Source organism: Zosterops lateralis (assembly GCF_965231275.1).
Source record: "Zosterops lateralis genome assembly, chromosome: Z".
Classification (NCBI taxonomy): domain Eukaryota; kingdom Metazoa; phylum Chordata; class Aves; order Passeriformes; family Zosteropidae; genus Zosterops; species Zosterops lateralis.
This window is the reverse complement of record NC_139800.1, coordinates 47,397,513-47,408,819: the sequence shown is the minus strand read 5'-3', so window position 1 is coordinate 47,408,819 and position 11,307 is coordinate 47,397,513.

Below are 11,307 nucleotides of genomic sequence, written 5' to 3'. Positions count from 1 at the left end.
CATCGGCAGAGCTGGAAGAAAGAAAGAAGCCTCCTGGAGACCGTCCCTGGCTCCCACGTTTCCTTCTGCGCCGCTTGGGATCACCCCCTCAGGAAGAGCAGCCTCCAACAGCTAGAGCCTTGTCCGGACTGATAGTCTTGGACTTCACAAAAGAGCTGAAATCCACCGAGGTGCCCTGTGCTACCTGGGCTGAGGCCGCCTTACTCGAGGCAACTCGCTAGGGAAGGTCACTGCCCTCAGAAGAGCTAGCCAGAGGCAGAGGCGGGTGGCGATACCAGTCCAACCAATTCCACTGAACAGTCCCATCAAACCTACCCATTTAGAGCAAAGGATGTTGTGGGGAATAGTGCCACAGTCCTTACAGCACTCCAGCAGATGACATCTGTAGCCTTTCCCTTGTCCACTAGTGTAGTCACTCCATCACTGAAGACCACCAGGCTGTTCAGCAGGACTTACCAAGGATGAATATCTGCTGGTTGGCCAGCTGGGCACCCCTCCCTCCTTCTGTAAGAATTTTTTTGCCATCCAGGTTCTTGTGGCCTGAGTCATGCTCAGTCATGCTCACAGGATGTTCATGGGGGGCACAGCACACACTTGGTCTGGGAAGCCAGCATGTGCTCCTGCCAGGAACATACAGTAGGACAGCAATTGCCTGTTCAGTCACTGAGCTTGCTGCTTGCTGCAAGCGGGTGACAAATCTGCAACTTTCTCACTGTGTTCCATTGGTCAACCTTTTCTGCAGTGAGAGTGAACTATTCTAGAGACTGTAGAAACATGAGAAACAGAAAGGCAATGTGCTAAATGTTATTACTTCTCCTTCCTTCTTCAACTGCCTTTAATTTTTTCTGCTCTCCAACAAACAGGTTACCCAAACTACAAACTTAATGTGTCCAAAACCAGCCTCCAAAGTTTTAAAGAACAACACTTTTTTTTTTTTTTTTTTTCCTGGATTTTGGAGTTTTCTTGGTTGATTTTTTGGTTTTGTTGTTTATTTAGTTTTTTGAAACATACCTGAAAAACGTATAATTAGCATCCTTATGAACAGTGCTTCTGGTATTGCCTCCTCTTCCACTCCCCAGTTTGATGCATATTTCCTTTTCCTCCTGCCATCTTTTTATAGTGCTCTACATTAATATAGATTAGAGTGCATTCTACATTAATACATAGGTCTTTTCCCTCCCAGTGATTGAATGAACTCTAATTGGTTGTACCTTCAGACTACACCTGTCCTGTACATATATAACTGCACATTTTTCACTAATGTCATAGGGAGAAATTCTGTTAGACACTATCAGAGTTTTTCTCTTATCATGTGATGAATGTCTGGTCAGTCTTTCACTCCTGATACCTCTGGGAGCATCACCCTGGTGCTTATTCAAAAGCTTTTCAATCATCACAGCTGCAGCAGGATTTCCTAAATGAGGAGGCACTGCTGAAATGGCCCTGGAGTCCTGGGGGCTTTTGGCTGATGATGGAGCATAGGGGCCAGAAGAAGGCACCAGAACAGGGAGAAAGCAGCACTCAGAGACTTTGTCAGGGAAATGACAATTTATTTCCTTTTTATTGGCTGAAGAGTTCCTGGAGATATGCTAGTGCTGCTGGTGGGGTGGCCTCTTCTTGGGTCAGGGAGAGTTCTGGGGGCTATGAGGTCTCTTCTTCTGGGCATGGCGGGGCTCTCCAGAAGAGTGGTCCCTGCCTTGGTCAGGAGCAGAAGGGCTGCAGCCCTGAGCACATGGACCTGCTGCTGCCACTGTCTGCTCCTGCTCTTCCTGGGGCTGGTCCTGCTCTGAGCAGGTGGGCATAGCCGGGGGGTGGCTGGCACTTGGCTGGAGACCGGTTTCTGATGTACCAGCTTCCTCCTCTACCTCAGAGCCTGTGGATCCACCAGCAAGAGTCACCTCCCGGGAGCTAGTGTAGCTGGAGCTATTGGAGTTGGTGCTGGCATGATGGAAGCACAGCAGCCTCTGAGCTTCATCGCTGCACTGGCCTACAATGATATTGATGATGCCATAGACGAGCGATGCTGTGTGCCCGTTGAGGAGAGGCTCCAGCAGCTCCACCAAGGTCTCTGCATCTGGACCACAGACACAGAGGCCATGCAGGATGGCGCCCTCGGCAGCCTCTGCTCGCCACCACTGGTCCTGATAGACTGTTGCCAGCCTCCAGCGCAGCCAGGGAAGCACAGGATCTAGCAGTTGCTGTTGTCTTTGGAAAAGTTCTGCCCAGACCTCAGGCAGGAGGCCACCCATGAATTCTGGCTCTGCAGCCCTCTGCTCATCTGGGGACAGCATCCTTTGTAGAGAAGGTGGAGTGGACACCCCAGGGTGATGGGGGCTGTTTTGGGCCAGGTGGTACAGAGCACTCCCTGCCTGGCTGCTGTCCTCTGCCAACTCTTCTGAGGCTGTGATGGCAAACTGCAGATAGTCCCATTCGCTCCGCTCAGAAAACCTGACAATCTCCATAGGTTTGCTACAGAGTGGGCATGCTGGATTTGTCTTTGCCCACCGCAGAATGCAGCCCAGGCAGAACTGGTCATTACAGGGCAGAACAGAAGCCACATCACTCCGAGTGTTGTGGCAGATGGGGCAGCTCCAATCTGTCCCTGTGGCCATGTCTTCTTGCTGCAGCAGGCTGGGGGGAACTGAGAGCCAGAAGAAGCTCCCACTTGCAGGCACACTCAGCAGAAGTCTGGGCTTGAGCTAAACTGGTCCAGCCAGGCTCTGCAGGCATGCATATAACCAGCAAGGGATGTGATATCACAGTCCATCTCCGGGTGATGTCATTCTCCACCACCCAGTGATGTCACAGTCAGATGGATGTCTGGCCCCTGAATATAAGCAGCAAGGGATGTAAGGTTACAATCCGCCTCCTGGTGATGCCATCCTCCCACCCAGTGATGTTACAATGAGGCATCAGTCCCTGCATTTTCTCATGCCTCTACACATAAGTCCAAGACTACTGCGGCTCCATGTTACACTCTCTTCTCACCCATGTCTTTGGCTCACCACCACAGTTAAATGCCAGTCACCAAGGCCTTGGCCATGTTTTCAGTTTTAATATCAGTTCATCACAGCATTTCTCTGGACATTCCTGTGAATTTTTAGGTGATTTTGATTCCTTACTTTGAGCAGGATTTATGCTTGTGGATCTGATCCACAGTCACTTTCATTTTTCCCTTTTCCTACCAAGAATTTTAGCACTCTTATGAAGCCACAGTTGTTTCTGGAATGGAGTAGTTAAAAGATGTACGAGGTGGAAGCAGTAGAGTCTTTTTGAGAGGGGAGACCAGGTCAAACCCCACAAAAATAATGACCTGAAGGAACAGATATCCAGCTGGAGAGTCAGATCCACAACGTGGCTCCATTCACAGAGGTCTTTGCCAAACCACTCTTAACTCATTTCCACATTAGAAAGATAGGTCTTTGGGTATATTTCTTCCACTTCCTTTGTTCTCTACTTTCATTAAAAGTAGAGAATTAGAACCACAAGATCAGATACAGACTTTACCTTTTTCTGATAAAGGAAACCCCACAAAAAATGGGCCTCTTGTTCTCCTTCAATCTTCTTTTTCAGGCTGCAGGACTTTTTTCAGCTCACAATTCAACTGGACCAGATGGACAGTATAAATGAGTGCTCAACAGGTGTTTTTCAGTAAATGAATGCTTGGGTTTATATCTGAAAATTAGTGTAAAGGAAGATGATTACTATAAAAGCTGTTCTCAAACTTATAGAGACTTGGTAGAAAGATAGGTGAGTAGGTAGGTAGGTAGGTAGGTAGGTAGGTAGCTAGATAGTTGGACAGACAAATGGACAGACATAAAAGCTGCTTTTTCTTAAGTTTCAAACTGTGTTACATACAAATTCAATTCAATTTTATATTAACCCTGGGATGCTTGTCCATTAGAAATGTAAAGAAAAAATACATATGTTAGTTGTGCATGTAATTGATAGGATCCAGTGACTAGATCTAAAAGGAAAGAGCATAAAAATTGGACAATAACCTCTCAGTTGCCTATCATCATGAAGGAAAATTACCAGTATTTAATCAAATAAGCGGTAGTTCAGGAAAGGCCCCACATCTTTGATATGGAAGACCAAGAGAGAGAATTAATGCCCTATGCAGCTAAAAGTGCTTACTGAAGTAATGATAAATTAACTCCCTGTCAGAGACTCTGAAATGGATTTTTGTCTTCCCAGCCTTATGAAAGAAGATTCATCACTTGAAAAGACAGCAATGGTATCAGTAAAGTCAATAGCATGTGACGGGAGTGTATTGAAGCAATGATTTAGGAAGTTTGGTGTATAATATGAATTATTAGTATCAAAAGTCCTTGCATTTCTTGGCTCTGTAGGAATGTAAGAGGAATGGGAAGAAAAATCCTTGCTTCAAGTAAGTGAGAGAGGAATGTTTCTCTGGAGTTTCTGTGTGTGCACCCCCACATGCATAGGGATATTGTCCAAGCTGAAAATAACTGCAAAGGATTCTGTGATGGCAGAGCTTTTTTAGTGATCTTGCCACTTTCATGGTCTTTTGAATTGTAATAGCCAAAGAAGTATAAAAATTTTGCATCTGACCTTTGATGGCTGTAAATAATCAGAGTCTCTGATAAAATAAGGCAGAGTCACTGGTCATGTAAACAAAGCATCAGCAGTTTGGCTTTGAGCCTTGTAGTATCTGTTTCATCACACAAATGGACTTGCTGCTGTTGGCAATCAGCATGTTGGAAGTGGTTAACACAAATAGATTGAGATACCACTCACCACTTGACCCACTAGACTAGCAGGAGATATATAATTTATCCTCCAGGCTTTCATATCCCCAGTGTATATATGTATTTTGTCAGAAATTGCTGGAAGACCAAATTTAAACCACATTTTGTTATTTATTTAGTAGTGAAAGGAAGGAAAATAAAGCCAGAAAATATTGGGGAGAAAATATATGTAAACCATACCAAAAAAAAAAGATCTGACACAACTCTGTCTAGGATTGCTAGATTAGCTTGCCTTATTTGCTAGAAGCAAGCTGTAACCCAATGCCATGCTCTGCAGAATGTTGGTAGGATGTTCTCCGGGAAAACTGATTACAACTAGTTCATGTGTAATAAGAAATTAAAAGGAGTATTTTTCTCTATTAACAGTTTTACTTCCTGGTAGTATCCTTCTCTCTTATATATATAAGTGATACAGAGTATTGCAGAATAAAAAATTCAAATAAATACATCTTGTGTCTTCCCCAGTGCTATTCTAGCTGTGCCTAGTGAAATACTGCTTTGCTTTTGGATAATTAGTAAATGACTCTCAATTTACTGCGTCACATGCAATTTCACATGTAACACAAGCTCTGTCAGCCTGCCCTTTTTCTAATGTATGACTAACTAAACAACAGATACCAACTCAGTGTTGTCAGGTGTGGATATTTGTCATGGTACAAACACAAGGAAGTCAGTTAATTCCAATGTCCATCTGCTAAGACATTTAGATACAAAGAGAGCTACCAAACCTTCAGCCTACAGAAGAAAAGCCAATGGAGTGAGCATTCATATGTTTGCTGTCAAACACATGCTAAAAAAATGTGCAGAACTGTGATTGTATTCAGTAGACAGACAAGGACTTGTGCACGCATGCCTTATAATGTGGTGTAAAGGCAAGAGCTGCTCATCACCCGGCATTATGATATAAGCACTTGATATTCCTCACTCCAGGATATAGCAGTATTGAATTATTTGCATTAGAAAAGACCCTTAAAATCAAGTTCAACTGTAAACCAAAAACCTAATTGTAACTACAAATTCAATTATTTAAACGTTACAGTTTCCTTCAGGGTGAAGGAAAGGCATTGCTTTTCCAGGTGCAGCAGAAATGCATATGCCAAGAATTATTCCTGACAGCAAAACAGTGAAGGCAATATAGCAACAAGTGCAATCCAGTGGGGTTCTAACCTGGGATGTTTCCTGTTTAACTTGTGGGCAATGGGCAAAGCAAAGGAGAGCCATTGTGATGCTGGCAGATGATGATAAACTAGGGAAGAAGAGGAGGAGGCTGTCAATGTGCACGAGATCACAGCTGCCATCCACAGGTACCAGAAGTGGGGGGGAGGAATGAGCTAAAAGGAATCAGATCAAATTCAGCAAGGACAAAAGGGATTATCACTTCTGCTTGGCACTTGTCACACCACAAATGGATCCTGCATCCAGGTTCTGATCCACAAGTCAGGATGGAAATTGGCAAAACAGGAGAAATTCAGGGAAGGGCACCGTAAGAGTGGGGCTGGAGCACTGCCTCTGACAGGTGAGGCTGTGGGTCTAGGACTAATTCACTCTCCGGAGCAGAGAGGGTTGTAAGGCATCTGAGGCCATGAGATGGGATCAAGGGGCTGAGGCCACGCTCTTCACAGAGGTGCCTGCCAGGAGGAAAGAGAAAGTGGGATCAGCTGCAGTTAGAGAGGCTTGGGGTGGAGATAAGGAAAAAGCTAGGACAGTGTGATGGAGTGAGGGCCCAGACAGGTTTTGCATCCTTTAACTGGCAAAGCCCCAGGCAACGTGGTCTGACCCGATGAATGATTGTGCTTTGAGCGGTAGGCTGAAGGAGAGATGCTGTGAGGTCACTTCCAGCCCGAACGATTCCTCCCGGCGACTGGTGAGCTCATTGATGTTGCGGAGGTTCATTGTACGGGCGCGCCGGGTGTCTGAGGGGGCGGAGCACAGCGCCCCCTGCCGACCCCGTGCCGTTAGCCGGGCGCGTGCCGGGGGCGGCGCCTGCGCAGTCGGCGCTCGGCCGTTGGGCGGGGCGCGCGCGCTGCCGTGTCGCGACTGTCGCCGACCGTGAGCGATAGTCCCCCCGCCCCCCGCCCCCCCCGCCCCGCCTCAGGTCCCGCCCCCAGGCCCCGCCCCCGGCCCCGCGCCACAGGCCCCGCCCCCAGGCCCCCGCCCCCTAGGCCCCGCCCCCCAGGCCCCGCCCCCAGGCCCCGCCCCCGGCCCCGGCCCCTTGAGCTGTGAGTTAACCCACTGGAGAGGAACATGACATAAGATTGTCTGGATGTTATCTCAGACTAGCGGGAGGAAAACACATACTGGGGGAGCACTGATACTGGACAGAAAGAATCCACACAGAAAGCCAACAAAGCCACTTTTTTGAAAATCAACTCTGAGTGGGTAACTGTAGCCAATAAGCATTAATTCCTTTGTTTGCTAAAATATATAAATAGTGAAAAGTTTTGAACACCTTGGGGAACCAGGGTTAAAAAAGATGCAACAGGATGCTTTCTGGATCCAAGAGCGGAGCTTTCTACTTAAACTGTCTCACTCTCTCTCTCCCTCTGGCCCTCCTTTCTTTCCTATTTCTATCTCTGTACCTCATGTTTACTGGTAAATAAAATCCATACTATTGACTTTGGCACATGGTGTTGCCTGCACCTTAATTCAGGTGGAGGCATGTGTCAATAATTGCATCATAAAAGATGTGCAGATGTGCTGATACAACAGACTGCTGCTGTAAGAGGGTGAGATGTGCAGCTGATCCTTGGCCCAGGGATTGGCACTGGAGAAGGCAGATGCAGCTGTTTACTTTCCTGGAGTGTTTGTGCATTGGTCTTACATCTCACTGCTATGTGGAAGGGAGCAACCAAGATTCATAGATGTTCACAGATAAAAAAGAATGGCAAAAAGCAAAAGGATCCAAAAAAACCTCACAAGGTTTTATTAACAAACTACACACTCAGCATGGCAATCAGTATATGTTTTGCCACTACCTTCTAATAATAAGACAAACAAAAGAATAAAAGAGCTAAGAAGAAGGGAAAGAGAAATGAGATAGGAGAGGAAAGAAGATTACAGTCCTAGGTCCAGCACTGATCCAGCCAACAGGTGTCCAGGGTCTTGAGAGAATGCCACCCAGCCTCTGTGGTGGTACATTTTTATAGGTAAGTTTTCCCCATTCTGGGATTAGGTTCCTCACTCTTCATACAAATGAGTGAGCATGCAGCCCAGTATTCTGGACTTTGCTGGAAATGGGCTGGGGAGCTTTGGGGGTTTTTTTTAGTGGTCTTGATTCTCCATCTATTGGTCTTGCTTGCTCCTTGACCCCACTCCTGCACTTGAGCTGTTCTTTGTGTTGTGTGGTCACTATGGACTGGAACAGGAAATTCAGCTCCAGAATGGTGGTGCCTTACTTTCAATACAGCTCCCCTTTCCAGGCACATCCTGTTATAACTCGTTTGCTTGATGGCTGTTTGTGTTTAGGTGATAGCAGTGCATTAACTCTTTACTGCTTGGGTTTCTACATTGGTCAAAAAACCCAGTTACCATCTGACAGGGACAAAAATCATCCTTAGGGGACAGAGGAGAATGAAGGATTTCACATTCTTAATGACAGGGCAACATCTGCACCCTTTTTTCCCTTTCTCTTGTTTTCCTAGTGTTGTGTTTCTTGCACTTGTTGTTTTTGCAAACTTAAGGTGCCAGATACTACTTTTCCACTGTAGATGTATCAATATCTGTGGGGAAGGCATTGATCTGTACAGAAGGGAGTGTGAAGCCAAATTCTTCCTAGATGAGGATGAAGGGATCCCTGAGTTCAGGGCTGCTTGAGCAATGATCAAGCCATCAGGATTTTATAGAATTCGGATGCAGAGTATTCTCAGAGCAGAAAATACAGGTCTCCTTCTTTTTTGCTTATAATTTAAAATTTAATTCAGTTTAATGAAATTCAAATTAATATAACTAAGAAGGAAAGAGTTGTGGTCTACTATAGCCTGAACTGTGCAGCAGGTCCATTCTGCTGTTCAAAAAATTTTTCCCTTTAGGTACAGCAAGATCTCCTTCAGCAGATTAAAGAATTGGAGCAGCTTTGCTCGTGGAACTGGACAGGGTTGTGTTGGTTTTGGAGGTAGTGTCTGCAGGGGGGTTGAGGTGTAGGCTGGCGCTGGAGTAACTGGTGGTACTGGCCTTACTCCCATCGTAGTCCGGATCCAGTTGTAGTAGTACTGAGTGGAGCTGGAGACTGCAGGCCGTTTAGGTCTAGCACAGCCTATTCCCCAGCTGGTCACACCAATTTGCCAGAAGAAGCCACCACGCTTATCTTGGCAGACAAGAGGCCCCCCACTGTCACCCTGGAGCAGAGCAGAGAGGATTAAAGTGCCTTTGTGTGCCCCTGTCAGCAGTTAGAGTTGAGTTGACTCCTTTACTCTCCCAGCCCCTGCCAGAAGAACTGGACTCCTGGCTGAGCAAGGCTCTGCTCGAGTGCTGGAACCTGCAGAACCTCAACACCCTTGGGAGCAGGTTGGGGGCCTGTAAGGTGGGGCTTTCTGTCTCCCCTGTGCTTGGGTGTTTCAGGGTTAGTGTCTGGACCTCACAGAGAAGGGACCCATGGATGGGAAAGGGGGAGGGAACTCCAGTGGCAGTGCAGCGCTGGGGCTGGGAGAGCAACTGGGCAGGGAAAGCACACATTGGGCTGTGATTGGGTGGTGGGGCTGCCTACTCTGCTGGGGGCTGGGGGACTCAGCACGCTCCTACCTGGCAAGTGCCAACGCCGCCCTGCCCAGCACACACGTGGAAGTCGTAGATGTACCCATGCAGCCACTCGCTACTGTTGCAGAGCTGGTTAGGGACAACTTGGACCTTGGCCTGCTGCAGGATATCTCTACCTGAGGCTGTTAGCAGAGAAATGGAATGAGCTCCCAGCAGCTCCTTTCCCATTCTCCTGTCCCATGTGCTGAAGTCTTTCCCTATGGCTTGGCTGCCTCTAGAGAGGTGTTGGGAGTGCTGTGTCACTGCTGTCTGGTGCTCGACAGCAGGCCAGGCCCATCTCTCCAGAGGCGTATGTCCCACAGCCTAACTGCCATTTTGGCCTCTGCTGTCAGGAACCCCAGCCATCTCTCCCTGGTGGTCAAGCTTGCCCTCAGGGCACAGATCCTTTATAGGAACTCACATTTCACAATTCGGTCACCCCAGCCAGCAACGTAACAGTTTTTCAGCTCCGACACTTTCACTGAAGGACCAGGCAGGCAGGCGGTCTGAATGGTGGAGCTGCACTGGACTGGCCGGTCCAATTCCAGCAAGGCAACATCGTTATACTCAAGGGTAGGGGTGTATTTTTCATGAATGATCAGCCGCTTAATCCGGCGCACTTCCACACCAGGGCCTGACTGGCCCAACGAGGTGGCCCCAAGCACGATGGCCCACTCCCTGATGGGACTGGAAGGCAGATGGAGAGAGGGGTGAGAGGTAATAGAATCATGTGCTGTGACAACCCAGCCCTTCCCTGCCTTCTGCTTCTTGAGCCAGAGAGGAGAACAGCACTACACAGAGTGAAAGCAGGCTTGAGGTATGTTAAGCTGGAGGCTGCTAGGAAGCAGTGGCATGAGCCGTCTTCTCCCTGAGCAGTCTCTCAGCTGGGCCCTGCAATGTCCTGGCACCAGGCACATGCAAGGAAATGGGATGGGAATAGCATGCACTGGTGGTGTGGGGATATCCCTGTGCCCAGGTCCTCCTTACTTTGTGATGTTGACAAAGCAGTGGGCAGCTGTGAGCAGCCACTTTGCACTGATGAGGGTCCCTCCACAGACATGGACAGATACCGGTGGTTTCCAGACGCAGCGGATACTGGCAATCCCAGCCCAGGCCCCAGATCCTGGCATGACATCTGTGCCACCCACAACACGTGATGAGCTGAGGGTAGTACCCATGGGCCGGAGTCCACAGGTCTGTCTGTAAGCAGAATTGAGCATTACTGTCTCATGAGAAGGCCTGCAGCTGTGCTGAAGGCCAGCCAGCTTCCCTCCCTACAAGGCTTTGGTTGCAAAGCCAGCAGGGCCAGGGAACTGCCTGGGACGTGCATATATGTGCCCGTTTCTGCTTTAGCCCAGTAGACAACTGGTGCCAGCAGCCTGGGCACTGGTGATAAACTGAGACTCCCGTACAGTTTGGAAACTCGTATGGTCACAGGTGGTAATCAGGCACCCACAGGGAACCCCCTAAGCCTCTGCCTAGGCCCCCTCAGAGCCTGGCGCTACTTACCCACAGGCGCCATGTGCAGGCCCGCACAGAGCCAGTAGGATGAGGATGCAAAAGAAAATCATTGTTGTCAGAGATGCAAGTCAGCTGCAAGGAGAGATGGCTTGACACCTCCAGGGCAGCTGCCAAAGTAGTGCCCACAGGGTTTGCATTGCTGCAGTGCCCTTGGCCCTGGGGATGATGTCACAGAGGGACTGGTTCCATGTTCCAGACATGGTGCTGGCCTCTGGAGGCAGGGGGGAAGGGCAATGTAGAGGCCTAGAACCACTGAAAGGTCTGGATTGGAAGGTACCTTAAG